The sequence below is a fragment of the Protopterus annectens genome, chromosome 4.part1 (genome assembly GCF_019279795.1).
Source record: "Protopterus annectens isolate FY-2018-M chromosome 4.part1, PAN1.0, whole genome shotgun sequence".
Lineage (NCBI taxonomy): Eukaryota > Metazoa > Chordata > Ceratodontiformes > Protopteridae > Protopterus > Protopterus annectens.
In genome coordinates, this window is record NC_056734.1 from 878595689 (window position 1) to 878612227 (window position 16539).

Consider the following 16539-nt stretch of genomic DNA (forward strand, 5'->3'; position numbering starts at 1 on the left):
ATGGTGATGACACTGCTCACCAGTGCAGCGGGTACCAGTTGCACTGGTCAGGTCCCTGGCCAAACTATTCCAGGCCTTAGACTTGCATTCTGATCCCTGATAGTTGCCCTGCAGCAGCCGAGGCCCATAGTGCTATACCATGAGTCCAATGAAACCCTGGACTACTGCACACTCCAAAATTGTGCCCTAAAGTGCAGACTTTTCCCCACAACAGCTACATCCACAGTCAAGATCAGGTACCAAGAAATACTGTGCAATTCCCGTCTATTACCCTTTAAATAGGATGCATTCCCACCATTGTGCATCATACTGTACGTTTGAAAAATGAACCGTGAAACTTAGCAATGCACTAACATGAAAAGACTGCTACCCATGTTTACACGATACTTAGCATTGAGCAACTTATCTAAATTTAGCAATAATTGAATTAAAGTGAACCAATGTTTCAGTGACCCGACGCAGTTTCACATCAGAATATGTAAACGGTATTACTGCCCAGGACTTACTGCACTCTATGTCATGACTCAATCAATCTAGCCACTGGAACAGGGAACGGAACTCATGTATCTTCTAACATACTGCAAAAGTACCAGAGTTAGCATAGTGCAGCATTGCTGCACAGGTTTGTGCAGTGCTAAGCACTGCACAATTATATCAATTAAATGCATCTGTTTTCTATTTATACATGCCTTGGCGCCTGTCTGATGTATGGGTCCACAGAGCTAAGCATAGCTAAACAAAGCAGTGCATCACGATAACAAGCACATAAAAGTAAAATAAATAAATAAATCCAAATTAGTAAAATAAATTGTCGTGTGCCCCCTTCATTCAGGTTAACAGGCTAAAAGGTATGCGGGTGAGCCGTCAGTCTTACATGGATTCAATATCCATGTTGTTCTGACCTCTGTTAGGTGCGCACCACTATTAATATGCATGGTGAGCTGCCGATGGAAGACTGTGGCCGTGTGCATGGATACATTCCATGTAGGCTCTACATGGAGCCTACATGGATTTTACTGAATCCTGGGGGATGTTTAGAGAAGATTGGGAGATGACAATAACAGAGTACACTGAAAAAATTTCAGTTTGTTTGATTTTCTAGAGGATAATAAAGGCAAATACCACATTGTTTTATCACAATTCTTACATCTGTTCACCTAATACTATTGTTTCTGCTTATCACTCACTTGACCTGTTTATTCTCCTCATGTGAAAATCACTATGTCGCATGCATCCCTTCAGTGTGACATTATCAGCAGTAGGGTCATTTTTTAATAATCTCTGTCATGCCTAGCTAATGCTTCTTAGGTTGGGCTATCAATTGACATGGCACAGAATTGTCATTTGCTTCTTTAAGCTTCTGGTGGTACACCAGCTTACACTAATATGCTCAAACAGAGCATGTTTTCCTCATGTGCTGCACTCTGAAAGTAATAAACAGCTTCAGCACCTTCATTCCTCTAATTTCTTTCATCATATCCTCCAAAGGCAGAATAACTAACCAATAGTGAGTTCTCTAGATCACAGTCAGAAGTTCTATTCCTCTGTACAATGGACCTGACATTTTTAAATGAAGGTCACCACAAGTGATGAATTTCACAGACTTCTTATAATTTTGATTTGAAATACCACACTGGTTCTTAACTCCCAAACTAACTCAACCTAACTAAATACCAACATCTGTAATTATGAAGTTCAGTTCTTAGACAGAAAAAAAATGCTTCTTCTTAAAGTTTACAAAGGCTCAGAGTGAATCTGTATTATTTTCAGAAGTTCAACATCAGTGTCATGTGATGGGGTGATCAGGACAGCTGGAAAAAAGGGAAATGACAATCAGAGGGTCACACAAAAGGTTAGCATGTAGGTCTATGCAGGATGTGTTGAGCATGTCAACTTTCTTTCTGATAAGATGTTAGAGAGTTGAAAAGAAAAATGATAAATGGGAAGGATGGTAGAAAAGAAGGATGATATAATGTACAGGAGCAAACAGACAAACAAAGAATAACACAGACAAGCAGGGATTACATTGCTATAATATGATGGAGAAACTTAGTATGGAGAGAGACAAACAGAGGGTAGACAAATGATGATATGGGGCTTGGACAATGCACAGGGTATGGGTGTAATACAAAAGAAAGGGATCACATGTGGCTGGGAATAGGATGGGTACATGCAGCTGACATTTTGTATCCAGTCTTGGTAAAAGGGGTTGTTACAAGGATTCATCCCCCTGTGACAGGCCAGGGTGGCAGGAATTGTACACCACATCCTCCACTGCAGGCTCAATGGCAGGGACATGCCAGGTGAGTGAATCTGCAATCAGTTCCATAAGACTCTCCAAACAGGCCATGTATCTTGCAGCCACTCTCTTTCTTTCTCTTTTTATTCTCATCTCCCATTACATCCACCATCTATCACAGGGCCACCTCAGGCAAGGGAGGTTGTTTTACTGTTGAAAAGAGACCAGAACCCTCCTCCAGTGAGGCAGTCTCATCCTTATAACCTGCATGAACCTCAGACATAAACTCAGCATGGGTAGGATAGAGTGGAAGTCCCTGCATAGTAAATGTATCACGTGGACCTGCAGTGAGGATACAAAATGAGATGGTAGTCGTAAGTTAATTGATTCTGACATTCAACTGAATAATTTAAAAGAAATGTGAGCCACTAAGAGAGGATCTAACCAGTTCTGGTTACAAACTTCTCCTGCCTTCTATGGATGCAGACACCATTTGCATCCCCCACTGCTCATGCTGAAACAGAAAGGCAACATCTTAAAATGTGAGATGTTATAAGATGCACTCCTTTAAGTGTTTCTTGTTTGCTGCATGGCAGACAGTAGATGTGTGTGTGTATCCCCTCCATAAATGTTACATATATGACAGAATATGACACATGCATGTATGGGGACACCAGTCCATGTGCAGGCTCCGCACCAAGGTACAGCATAACCCAATGCCAGGACAGGGCCCTGCAGAAATCCTCATAAAATGTAGTAGGCATTTTACATGCAGGGTCACCACCACCACCTCCTCTTCCAAATGACATGGGAAATACAGAGAGTAACCAACCTAATTCTTAGGAAGTACTTGACAAATACTTGTCAGTGGCTACAACAGACACAAAGCTTCAACAGGATAAAGGTGATAACATAAAAAGATAGCACATAGAAAAGAAAAGAAAAGCAAAGCAAGACAAACAGAAAAGAAATATTACACCCTTCATGGTACTTATTACCTAACCTCAGCTTACTACATGGGCTAACATTAGGGTTTTTGCACTGGAGGTAAACAAAATGATGCCTGCACTATTTCTCCATCCTGGTGATGCCTGTAGCTGTGGACACCTCCCCAGCCATCTCTTACCAGAATCCATTTTTTTTTTAATTCCACCATAGCAGAGGCCTAGATAGCTTTCCCTGAAATGGCTGTGAAGGAGATAAAGCATTTTCTTTATTTATTTATTTAGTGATTGCTTGATTGATTTGTAAACTGAGTGGATGGACCTGTCTTGTGACTCTTTTCAACCTTGATCTGGATACAGAGGCACTTATACAACAGCAATCACTAGGTGACTTTTGCAATGAGAGTATTACAGTCACTCTTTCACTGTAAATATTTGAGTCCATTACATGTACTAACAGTAATTTGAGAATAATTTGCATTGTGCTGCAGAGCATTAAAATCTGTTACAGTTTCATGTAAGTGTAATTTGCATTGCATTGCTGATGCTAGTACCTTGAATAGAAGAGTTATATAATCTCAGTTATACTGATAGAAATAGAAAAAAAAAAATCTATATATTCCTGTCCCATGTAGGGGCTGCTAGAGGGTACTAGCTGTAACTATCATTCTCAAAAATTACCACTGAAAGTGGTGAGATGAACAATATCGTAGCCTGTGCATCCTGCCCTCAGTGTGACTTCTGCTGTGTTGTTAAGTTGATTGACAGGTGTACCTGAGCAGCTGTACAGTGCAAGTTTGCAGCCATGAGCTGTCACAGGTCAACAAGACCATACATTAACCCTTACACTTCAGGTGGATGGCAGAAAAATATAACAATTCATGCACATTCATGCACCTGACCTAGATTGCCAGTGTGCCATGCAGATAGGTATATAAATGCTTAGTCCTGAAAGCATATCAACACTTTATTATATCAAGTGTTTCAAATTTGGGAGTTATATTGCATATATGAAAAGTATTATTAAGAGGAATAGGAACATTGTTTGGATCTATAGGCAGTATGAAGTGGTACATGGTACTCTAAAAGTTTGTGATACTGTCTGCTTTGTCTCTTTTCCTAAGAATGTTACCCTACTACTGGAATTCATATTACAAAAGGTTAACAACAGGAACATTTGTGCCTGCATGTATGTCCTGTTTGTAGATGGTACTGGTGACAAGACAGCTCAAAAAATCACTACAAATTGCCCATTTACATGGCTGTTACCATTACAGTACTGTTAGGACCTGCTGAATCTCTCCCTTGCTCTCAACAGTATAGTGCAATAAAATTATTTTAATTGTTAGTGGCAGGGATGCCTGACTTCTCCTATGCATAAAATTTGGCACGTACCCTTGCTATGTTTTTTCTATCTGTCCTTTCAGTAGCCATGTGTCATACTCAGGTAACCATCACTCTGAGTGAGTGAAAGTAAATAGTAAGTCAAAAGTAGTGACCACTTTTTCTATAGCTACCTTTCTACCAGTTCCTATAGTATGCAGTTTATATCTCTGCATCATATACTCACAGGTGTCTGCTTACCTGGAAGATGAGCTGAAATGCATATGCAGTTATAGAATTTTGATCCTGGTGAAAATTACGTCCCTTGCAAGAAGTTAGGGTACCTGTTAGGGAGGGGGGTGCTGATTAGCCTTTACATGAACAGGTATGGCACACAGTGGTCCTTGACAAAAATATTGGTGGGGGAACAGAGTTGAGCTTTGCAGTGGTGTATTAAGTGTGTTATTGATGTACAGACAAAAGCACACAACTGGAGAGCAACACAATGTAGTCCAACAGGCTTTTGACAAAGGCACACTCCTTAGAGACTATGAGATCACCCAATGCATTCATCAGGGAAGGGCAGGTGAAAACAATGGGCATACAGAGTTATAAGAGCTTTTTGTTGTCCCTGCTGCAGGTGCAACAGGCATACAGAGATATAAGAGCTTTGGTTGTCCCTGCTGCAGGTGAATGCCTATTTTAAGATTATCCTTAGAGGAGTGGACACTGACATTAGAACAAAAAAAACTCCACATGTCCAGGTGGATGATGCAGCAGGTAGTCCCATCTAAAGTATAATTTTGCATTGTTGCATTGCATATAGACACTGTAGATTTATCAACGGACTTTTTGACTACGTATTGTTTTAGGTATATCAGGCATCCTGCCATATCAGGATGGTAGCAGAGGTAGGTTGATCTTCTTGGTATACCTTGCATGGACACCCTTAGTGTGCATCTCACAGAGGCACATTTTCATACAAGTACAAATATGCTCTTTGGTGCATATTTTGTTGTGTATCCATAGAACAGAGTGCTGCTGTGGTGACACCTATAGAGGCTGAGATTCAATGACAGGCTGAAGGTGGTAGCTAAGTTGAGCAGATGATGATGATGAGACACAGTTGCTGGAGTCATAGCCTGATTGAACAGTGGTAGTGTCTTTCTCCATCCTTAGTGACTGTCCACTCTGAATGTAGTCCAAATTTAATGCCTAACCAGCACAGGAACATTAATCTGTATTATACTTCCTAAATGCCCCTGACCAGAACATCCCTTATTTTGTTTGATGATTTGCCCTCAGCCTCATAAAACTTTTGATTTTCTGGTAAATTACTAATGATTACTGTCTGCCAAAAATGCCACACATTAGAGATTAATACTTCCTGTAGCTCAGAAAATGCATGTTGATATAAAATATATTGTTCTGTTAACATTTTAAGTGAATTAGAGTAATATTTAGTAATTGTCCCTGATTTTTGGTCTCTGTCCCCCATTTATTTCTTGATTTATCTAGAATTCTTGAGCAAATAATATGAGTTGTTCCACATGGCTCTACCCTCCAGTGATACTCCATATCTGGCAGCAGCGACATATGTGCATACTGAATCTGAAGCTGACATATCCATCATTTCACAGCCTTGCAGCAGTGACCAGAGCCATCATATATCACAGGTGACATCTGATATGCAGACAGCAGTCTTACTCAATCAGCAGATGTGCTGCTGTTTCATCAGGTGACATATTATTCAGGTGCATTCTGCTGAAACCCAGTTCGTTATTAATCTCATTACTGCATTTCATGCACGGTGTGACTCAGCCACACACTAACCAGTACAAGTAAATAGTTACACTGCATTCATCATGTCTGATCTGTGTGACACTGCACTGTCACTCTGTACTCCTCAGACCCTATGCATGTGGAGTAGACACCACTGCTTCACTGTTGCTGCCATATATTGTACCTGCTGCTCTCTGTGGATGGGTATTTTACTGCCAGTTATTAGTGTTCCACTGCATGGTCATCAAATGGTGGTGGTGATGCACCTTCACCTCAGGCTATGCATTTAAGTGATCCAACAGTAACCGTATGCTGCTGGAATTGCACAGCCTGTCTCATTATCTTCATATTATGGAGTTTTCAACATACTAAGGTCTTTCTGTGTGCTATGACATGCTCAGGATTTGCTCACAGTATAGAACATCTGTTCTTACTGTAGCAGTAAACAGCAAGTAAGCAATATGCAAAGTGAGATAAACATGAGAAGAATGGAATAAATCACTCTGCTTTCATCTTCTTAAAAAGTCACAAAGTGCAATAAATCAATCTACCTGCTCAACTTCCTAATTTGTAACAGTATTGCATGTAACCTGAAAATCTCTGCAATATGTAATTACTTTCTTACATGCTGATTTTATTGGCAAGCACAGTACTATATCTACTCTGATGGGTAGCGTCCTATTAGTAAACATTAGAAGCCAAAAAGGAGCACAGTTATGTTGTATTGTACTAAGCCTCATGGAGTTGTTTGGAGTACTTTATCCTGTTCTCTGTTTTAAGTCTAGAAAATGAGCAGATGCTAGAACTGAGTCATCTTTTCTAATGGGGCTTATTCTAATTTATCCAGTACTGTTCTTATGTGAAGATATGGAAGTGGGCAATACACTCTATAGATGAGCACCTAAAGTGCTACAGAACCCAATGGTACTAGAGAACTACAGGCTAGTTTTAAGCATTACTTGCAAGAAAAATCCAAACAGAAGATGTGGAATAGGATAATACACCCTATAAATGAGCCCCCAAACTGTTGCTGGATCCAAACGTACTAGAGTATTTCAAGGTTGTCTTAAACATTCCTTGTATAAAATCAAAACTAAGATACCTGCTAAAGAGAGGCGGGATGCATGTAAACAAGTTGTGAGGTGTACAACAAATGCTGCAGAAGCACAGAACAGGTGTGCTGTATAACAAGTACTCTTAGCTATCAACATGGCAGGCAAATCATGACAATGGGTTTGAAAAAACAGGAAGCCACTGGCTCATTATTCAGCATAGATATATTTGGATTACTCTGTACTTTTACTGTGCATGTCTGATTTGGTTCTGGTATCTAAATCCTTATCTTTGTACATAAGAGGTTTTTTATAAATAATTCTACTTAAGTGTGCATAGAGCAAACTGATCCAGCAGTGGTAGATGTGGATAGATGATCCTACTGGATTACAGATATCACCTAATTGCTATAGCTGCACTAAGAAAACTTAGAATCACAAAATTCCCTGCTATAAATCTGGAAGGCCTGAAATGGGGTCAGTCACCTGACTTAGTTGAAGAGTAACTTTTGAAGAGTTTAAAGAGGGCTTGTTAAATTTATATGTTGAGGTATGAGGAAACTTGTCTTTAATGAGAAGCATTTGGAAACCTTGGCTGTGGTTCTTCTATAGTCAGACAAAGATGCAGAGAATTGCTGTCCTTTTTTGTTAACCAGGTACAAATTATGATTTTAGCAAAGGTACTGATAGTATGACCAAAGATTCTCACAATCAGTTTAGTTGTTTTGACATGAATGAGACTCAAGGCTGTGTGTACCCCTAACCCCTTTGCATTTGAGCTCATCATCGCAGTTAATGTCATTATGCTATGTTCATGTAACAGTGCAAAATAGTATTACCTGTTTGGAGTTCTGTACTTAATGGGCTTTGATCTCTTGTTTTGTCACTGGGTAAATGTCCTATAACCCTTTTTTCCTGGCTGGGTACAAGTAAATATACCTATCTTCTTCTACTTCTCATTAAACAGGGACACAGAAACAATGCCCCCTTTCTTCTTTTCTCTTCCCATCAGTATAGAACTTCTGAACAGGCTGCAGATTCCCCTGTTCTGTCATACTTTAGCATTGGGGCCCCAAGGGTAAATTAGCTAAAGACATATGTTATGCAGATGACTGTGTGGCATTCAGTCTATACTGGAATGATAGCTACCTAGGCTTTTACAGAGCTGTTGGTTAGGGTCAGCAATATATTAGATACAAAGACTATCTGCTGTTTAGTGGGGTGAGGTTCATAGGTACATACTAAGTTATCAGTCTGTAGACTATTACATGTCTACCCAATAATCAGAGGTCAGAATCAAATTCTGTACCTCATATCTGTGAGGCAAAGAACATAACCATTATAACCAAACTCTTCTTTTATAGAAAAGACTTCTCTCTTTCGCTATCCTCTACCAGCTTTCAGAATCCACCATCACTGAATCTTCTACTGCCCTGTAACTTCCTGTTTCCTTCTTCATTGTTACTTCCCCACTACCTGACAGCTATAAAATACAGATTCCTGTACTTAATTATGCTACTCTTCAGCTTATCCTGTCTTCTTCTCCTACTATGCCATAGTTCATCCTACCATGACTCAGTAATAATCCTCAAAATCTCTCCAACTTTTTCCTAACCCATCTATCCATACTTCCTCTTTACACTCTCCACGCTTTGCACCAAGCCTATTTAACATTGTCCCTCACCTTTATTCCAAATATAGGCTGTTTAATTGCATTTGAACTCAAAACAAAATAAAATTAATTCCAAGAATTCCTTGTAAAAAACAAGTATGCTTAATTCCCCAATATACTAAAATTCTTCCAGGAGGAGATGTACACCCTAATCTTGGCCTAACCTAACACAATGAACATAAAGATAATTCTCTTCCACACACTTCTGTAATCCAACAACAGGCAATCCTCAACCCCGGTGATCTAGTTTCTGCAATAAATGTTAGTAGTATAAGAAATAAAACTGCTGAACTACATGCCTGGATTACCCATCATAAATTTAATGTTCTTTCTCTAACTGATACTTATTTTAAACCCAGCATAAATGACTCATAACTTATACCTTCTGGATATGATATCATCCATATTAACTGTATGACGAGGAAAGGTGGTGGTACTGCTTTATTATTTCTCAGTACCTACCACATATCCCCTTACAGAAAACCAACACCAAAATTCAGTTCAACAGAGTTTCTTATTGCTTTCCTCAAAATAAACAATTATAAACAAGTATGTATTACTGTTCGTTATATCCTTCCTGATGACAATACAGCTATACTGGAATATATTTTACATTGGATATCCATAACAATTCCACAAGAAAAATATTACTAGGTGATGTGAATCTCAATTGGTTGCACATAAACTCTAACTTGCCTACATCTAGCATGAACTTATATGGTTTTACACAACTAATTCCTCTTCTTCTTTCGGCTGCTCCCGTTAGGAGCCACCATAGCGGATCATCTGTTTCCATTTCTTCCTGTCCTCTGCATCTTTCTCTGTCACACCAACCACCTGCATGTCCTCTCTCACCACATCCATAAAACTTATCTTAGGCCTTCCTCTTTTCCTGTTACCTGGCAACTTCATCCTTAGCATCTTTTTCCCAATATACTCTGTATCCCTTCTCAGCACATGTCCAAACCAACATAATCTTGCCTCTCTGGCTTTGTCTCCAAACCTTCCAACCTGGGCTGACCCTCTAATATACTTATTCCCTAATCCTGTCCACCCTCATCACACCCAGTGCAAATCTTAACATCTTTAACTCTGCCACATCCAGCTCTGACTCCTGATTTTTTGTCAATGCCACTGTCTCCAACCCATATAATATAGCTGGTCTCATTACCCTATTGTAGACCTTCTTTTTCACTTTTACTGGTACTCGTCTGTCACAAATCACTCCTGACACTCTTCTCCACCCAATCCATCCTGCCTGTACTTTCTTCTTTACCTCTCTTCCACACTCACCATTACTCTTAACTGTTGATCTCAAGTATTTAAACTCATCCACCTTCACCACCTCAGCTACCTGCATCCTCACCATTCCTCTGTCCTCCCTCTCATTCACACACATATATTCTGTCTTAGTCCTGCTGACCTTCATTCCTCTCCTCTCTAGAGCATATCTCCACCTCTCCAGGGTCTCCTCCACCAACTAATTAATAGCCCCAAACAATATAGCAAGACATCAAATTCTCTGTTAGACTGGATCCTACTATCAGACCCTAGCAAATACTCCACCACAGGTACTATCTCAGACTCTCTCAGTGATCCTCTCCCAACCCATATGACCAGATATCTCACACATCCAGTCAAACAGCATATTTATAAAACAACACGTAATCTTTCCAGGTTTAACCCAGAAATATTCATTACTAAACTATCATCTATTAACTGGAACTTCCTAAAAATCCTCCCCTTAGATGATGCTGTAATTGAATTCAGTACAACTTTTCTAAATATCCTACATAGCCTTGCACCTCCTACAAGGAAGAGACTGAAAACAAATAATGTGACTGGCTACCCAAAAAGAGTAGAATGCAAATGCAGGTTAGAGAAGTAGCATGAAATGAATATTAAAAATAGAAAACACCACAATATCACTGAAGACTTCAGAACGCTTCGCAATCATACTAAAAAACAAATAAATGAAGACAAAAAATATACTATAATAACTTTCAGAATAAAACTAAACACAACCCTAAAAAAATTCAGGCATCCATTAAGAAATCTTTCATCCAGGCCAAAAATTCAACTCAAACCCCTCTCCTGATAATTCACCATTTGAAAATGCAATACACTTCAACTCTTATTTTATAGATAGTATAGCATCTCTAACCAAGGACTTCACAAAATCTAATCTCAACCCTGCCCTCAACCACATATCACCACATCCACTTTCACCTTCAAACCTGTGCCCACATCCTAATATATTCTTAAAGAAAGTTAAACCATGCTCTTCTTCAGTTGATGACCTTCCAAGCGAGTACCTAAAAATACCAACCAATAGCATTGCTTATCCTGTCTCAATCCTTATAAATAGGTCATTCTGAGAGTCTCACATTCCCTTTCTCTGGAAAAAGTCACACATTATCTCTCTGCACAAAGGAAGAAATTCAACAGACATTAATAACTTTAGATCTATAGCAATCCTATTTCCCCTTGCCAAAATGCTTGAAAAATGTATTCAAAAATAATTGCCAGACTATCTTCTGCAGGAATAACTCTGGTTTCCTACACAACATGGCTTCCATCCTTCTCACAGTACTAGCACTGCTCTTCTAACCTACATAGAAACTCTAAAGCTAGACATAATGGCAAACTAGTCTCTTCCTTATTTCTAGACTTGTCTAAAGCCTTCAACACAGTTTGTCACAGCAATCTTTTACTTCAAATGTCCTAAATAGGTCTCTCTTATCCCCCCTTCTGTGTCTCAGAAGCTGCCTGTCCAATAGGTATCAGTTAGTAAAATGGCACTCCATGCTCTTTCCTTACCTCCCAGTCACAACCTGTGTACCACAAGGCTCTATCCATGGTCCCCTCCTTTTTAGCATTTTCATCAACACACTCTACAGTTCCACACAACAGGCCACCTTAATACAATATGCATATGATCCCACTCTCATTTGCACATCTGACAACATGGTACAACTCCACAAAAAGTACACAAGAAGCTTTAACAGCCACTGAAACATGGCTTCACAACTCACAACTCATGCTCAACCCCAGAAAAGACCAAAGTACTACTTTTTCCCAAATCCCTCTCTCATGAAAAAACAAAATTTAAAGTACTCTCTCTCTTGATAATACAACCATCTATTAGGAGAGATAGTGGATGATAATCTTACTTTCAATCTGCATATACAAAATTGCATAAGAATTTACAGAGCCAAACTCTTTCTCACCAACACAATTAAAGCTACACTGTGTCACCACTTATCTCTTCCCCACTCCTCTTTATGGTGCTCTCACCTTTACGGACTTCCAGGCTTCACAAAATTAAAACTTGAACAATGCTATAACAAATTTGCTAAATTTGCAGCAATACCCCTTTCAGAACCCACCACTGTATAGCACTGAAAAGCCTAATGTCAGATTGGATGGTGCAGTGGTGCAGCGGTAGCATTGTCACCTCACCGCAAGAGGTTCTCCGGTTTGATTCTTGGCTGGGGTGCCTTCTGTGCGGAGTCTGCATGTCCTTCCTGCATTTGTATGGGTTTCCTCTGGGTGCTCCAGTTTCCTCCCACGTTACAAAGACATGTGTCTGGAGTGTTTTTCCCTGGGCCTCTGCTGAAAATTGGCTTGTTCCAAGTCAGACTTTCTCAATTAACAAATGTTAAATAAATAAAATAAAAAAACTGCCATATCAACTAACATATACACACCTTCTCACCAATTATAAAATTATCCAACATTCATCTGTCTGTCCAGCACTTAAAAACATTCTAGACAACTATATTCCTAGTTGGTCATTGTGATCCAAATCTGATGGGCATTGCCTGTACTCATACAAGGTTGCTAAGGCCTGGAAGTCCTTATCTGTATCCATCAGGTATATAACCTCCCTCCCATCTTTCAAAACCACTTTGAAAGACTTCCTAGCTAAATCTGGCTCTGTTCTTGCTCAAAACTAGGATAAACTATATCCTTAAATGTGAACAAGAACATTTTCATTCCCTATACCTACTTACTCTTCCTTCTTCACTTACTTCCTAACTACTATCTAATTCTCTTCCCTGACTTTCTCTCTAAATATATCATAAGCCTGTTTTCTGTTAGTTGAATTCTTATTTGTATTAGACTAACGTACCTTTAATTTCTCTACAAAACTGTCTAAAATTTGCCTAAATATTAAATGATTGTCATTACCTTGTATTGATTCTTAACCAATGTTTTTATATCTTGTCCAATTTGTTATAATTATTTAAACTGCAGATGGTTTTGTTTTATTTTTGAAGATTGCAAAATTATTGTTCTTAAAATGTGTAATAATTTGTAGCTTTTTCCCCCTGGCCTCTGCAGAAAATGATCTTCTACCCAGTCGGACTTTCCTGTTAATCAAATGGCAATCAATCAATCAATCAATCAATCAACAAAGCCCAAACCCACCCATCCTTATTTATATTCGTAGAGAACAGAATAGAGAGAGTTAAAAATATCAGATTAGATAGTTTATATGAGGTTTAGATGTGTGGGAACTCTGCTGTCACATCACAGCCAAATTAAGAGGCTTTATTATGCAAGGTGGAAAGCTATACAATATATGAATCTTTCTATATCTGACTTAATCTGGGGAAGATGGCAGCAGTAAGGACAATGGGTCTGCTTCTTACATAAGATAATGCCAGCATATATTAGACCCATACTCATCACAGTGTGCTAATGCAAATGGATATGTCAAAGTTCTTTGACATAATAAAGGAACTAGGGTGCAAAAGTCTTTGATTCATTCTGAGGGAGAGAAACTTTGTCTTCAGGTATCACATTTAAGTTAATTTCTGGAGGGTATCATTCATTTGATAATTATGGTTAAAGCTGTTTCTGCTGGAGGCAGTTCTTTCTTGGCCTGAGCTAAATTAAAGTACTAATTTGATGATCTAGGAAGATGTAGCAAACACAGTTTACAAATACTTATCCAGCTTGTTTTATGCTCTGAAGTAACATATAATGCTGCTCATGAAAAATGATAAGGATGAACTTATGGGGCAATTAATAAGTGCACATCAGTGTCTGTGGTATGCTCTGAATGGAATGGAAAGATAAAGGCATTCATTGGGAGAGGAAGCCTCATTATGCTTGGATCCTTAGCAGTAGATGGGGCTATGAATCTGTGTGATAAACTCTGGATGCAGGAAGTGGACAGTTGGAAATATTCCCAGCTCAGGAATGCTGTGGAAGCATGGCGGAGAGAGAGAGACAGAAAGAGCAATGTACATCTTCAGGATGCATGGTGCTGGTCTAATATAGTACCAGAATAAAACTGGGAGATGTCAGAGATAGGATTTATAGCTGAATTGTATGGAAATTGTTGGGTCATTCGTGTGTGAGCTGGAAAACAGGGTTCATATATTATCTGCATAATGCAATGCAGTTAAAATAGTGTGGAATGCTTAATCAGCACAGTTCTTGACATAGCATGCTCATGTCTACACTTCAGAACACCCAAAAGACACAATTCATGACATAACTGCACAAACATTTGCACAGACACAGCAAAGTCTACACTGAGTAAAACAGCTTTTTCTTTTTTTTTCTTTCTGTCTGTTAGTTCCCATACTCTGGGTTGTGTGATGTGTTAGGAAATTTTCCAAAATTATTTAGGTAGTGTGACAAGGAGGCAACATGCTTTTCTTTCTTCACAAGTTTACAGTTATCTTTTTCTTGTTTGTTCTTTGGTTAATTTGTTTTCTCTTTGAAGTGATACAGCCATTTATTTGTAGCATAAATAAAGTATATTTGCACTATTCCATACATTTTAGGTATCCATATTCTAGTCTGTTCTTCAGGACCTTAGATAAGTGTTACAAATAAAGTGCATACTTTTCTGATACAAGATATGGATGTGTGACATGCACAGTTTCATTAAAATGTGATGTATATCTTTGCGCTTTTTAATCATGCATTGTGGAATATCTAGTGATATGAGTGACTAAAACCCACAGAATTATAGAACCTTAATAGTATATCAAAAATCGAAGAAAGTATTTAATAATGAAATTTTAATCTCTTTCTGTGGACCAAAACAATAATAGCATCAAACAAGCATTCTGAAGAACTTGTTAAAGCATCTTTAAAGGTTATTGAGATTTATTATCCAACCTCCTCTGTGAGCATTGGGTGAATGTTCTTCTCCAATATAATTTGAATCCTAAGGAAATAAATGGGACCTCTAACTTTAAAGACAAATGGATCTCCATGATAGTGAATGGCAGAATAATTTGAATCTAAAAGAAGAGTGTAGGAGTAAAAATACAAGTTCTGCCAAAGAAGAGGGCAACAGAGAAAGGTACCATGGGACATGACATAACAAAAGATGAGATGAGAGAGAAGCTAATGTACACTAATATGATAAAGACAAAACACAGATTTAGATAGCAGTAACTATATGCTTTAACAAGACTGGGAATGTCTGAAAGTTTGGACCTACATATACATAGAGACACGGGGGCTTGCCCTCTTCACAAATTAGGAGTGCATAGGGAAAGGCCCCCTACAGAAAATAATTTTAACGGAGAAGACTGATGTTCAATATTCACGTTTCTCTTGTATTTCCAAGTTTTTTTTTTTGGTTTGGTTTTTTTTTTTTGAGAGTTGGCAACCCGAGTGTCAGCTTTTCATCAGGGAAATAAAAATGGCACTACCCTGTGTACCTTTGGACTACAGCTACCTACAGAAAAAAAAGGCAAGGACAAAAAACAAAAAAGGACAAAACAACTGCTGTAAATGTGATATTGTGGTGGCAGTTAGATGCCACATGATGATGCCAGCAAGAGCCCCAATCATCAACTAACCCACTAGTTCATACATTGCACATATTGGGGACACACATTATTTCCACAGGCACACACAGTATTTCCATGCACAAAGTTCTGCATCCCAGTGCAATTCAGTCAAGAGCAGGCAGAGACCACACAGTTCCCTCTTTCTCCTGAGTCTCCCCCTCTTTCTCCCACTCCTACACCTTCCACTCCCCAGGCTACAGACAGCAGAGTTGAATCTCAGCTGAGTGGCAGTACGTGACTCTTTGAGGTTTGGTTTACACACTCTCACACACCTGAGAAAGTCTGGCACAGGTTTACTACATATGTCCCCTTCTACCCAGACTATAGGTGATTTATACTGCCATCACCTCTCTATCAGCTAGTTTAAACCAAACCCTTTCCAATGGGTAATCTTACTGTGTGTAATGCTACTATCAATACAAATGTTAGTTTGAGCAGAGCTATTGTATGTAGCCACCACAGTCATCACCATCAAATGTTACAGTACTCTCTCCAGGCTTAAATATGTCCTGGGCAAACCAGCCACAATGATTTAATTTAACTTAATAATAATAATAAATAAAAAAAACAAAAAGACACACCTAAACACAGTTCAGAAGTACAGGAGAATCACAGAATCACAGAATTACAAAAACAACTCAAATATTAAGTAAAAAATAAATAAAGAAATAATCTAAGTTAAAGCTTTTGCTACATTCTA